Raw genomic sequence first — 868 nt, 5'->3', positions numbered from 1 at the left:
TCACTGATTGTTTATGCACTATTTCAATAGTATGCCTAACTATTTAGTTTTAGTTGTTAGCAGCATGTCATCTCATCGTAGTTGGATGTGGTGACGAGTGGATAAAGGTTTTCTCACAAAAGAATTTCTTAGCGGAGTTGAAGAGTTTATTGAATTTGCATACTCCCAGCCAAGAGTATTTGATAAGATTAGATGCCCTTGCCGTAAATGTGTCAATAGAGAATTCCATATTCGAGATGATGTAAAACTTCACTTATACAGCAAAGGGTTTATCCATAATTATAATCAATGGTATGCACATGGTGAACAATTCATTAGTCGATTTAATTTGGGTAAATCCTCAAATGTGCAAGGACAAATTGAATGTAGAAATCAAACAATGGTAATGGATGCTATGGGCCCTAATATTTACAATACCTTTTTGAATCAATAACATTCTTTCCCAGAAGAACATGAGCCGAATCCAAGAGCTGCAAATTTCTTTAGACTACTTCGAGAAGCTGATGAACCTATATGGCCTGGTTGTACAAAGCACACTAAGCTTTTAGCGATGTCACAACTTTTAAATTGTAAGTCTGAATTTAATATCTCTGCAACATGTTATGATCGCATGTTGTCCATAATTACAGACATGTTGCTAGAAGGTGCGCAGTTAGAGGATACATTTTACAAAACAAAGAAAATGTTAAGCAGTCTTGGTCTTGGTTATATGAAGATACATGCATATGCGACATATACTTGAGAACCTTCCAGACATTCCTTATGATAAAGCAAGTAAGAGGAAACAAATTGAAGGTTTTGGTCGTAACCATAATTGGGTAAAGAAAAGCATATTTTGGGAGTTACTGTATTGGCATACAAATCTCAT

The sequence above is a fragment of the Olea europaea genome, chromosome 19 (assembly GCF_002742605.1).
Source record: "Olea europaea var. sylvestris chromosome 19, O_europaea_v1, whole genome shotgun sequence".
Lineage (NCBI taxonomy): Eukaryota > Viridiplantae > Streptophyta > Magnoliopsida > Lamiales > Oleaceae > Olea > Olea europaea.
The sequence above is the reverse complement of the archived record's forward strand: the minus strand, read 5'-3'. Positions refer to the sequence as shown.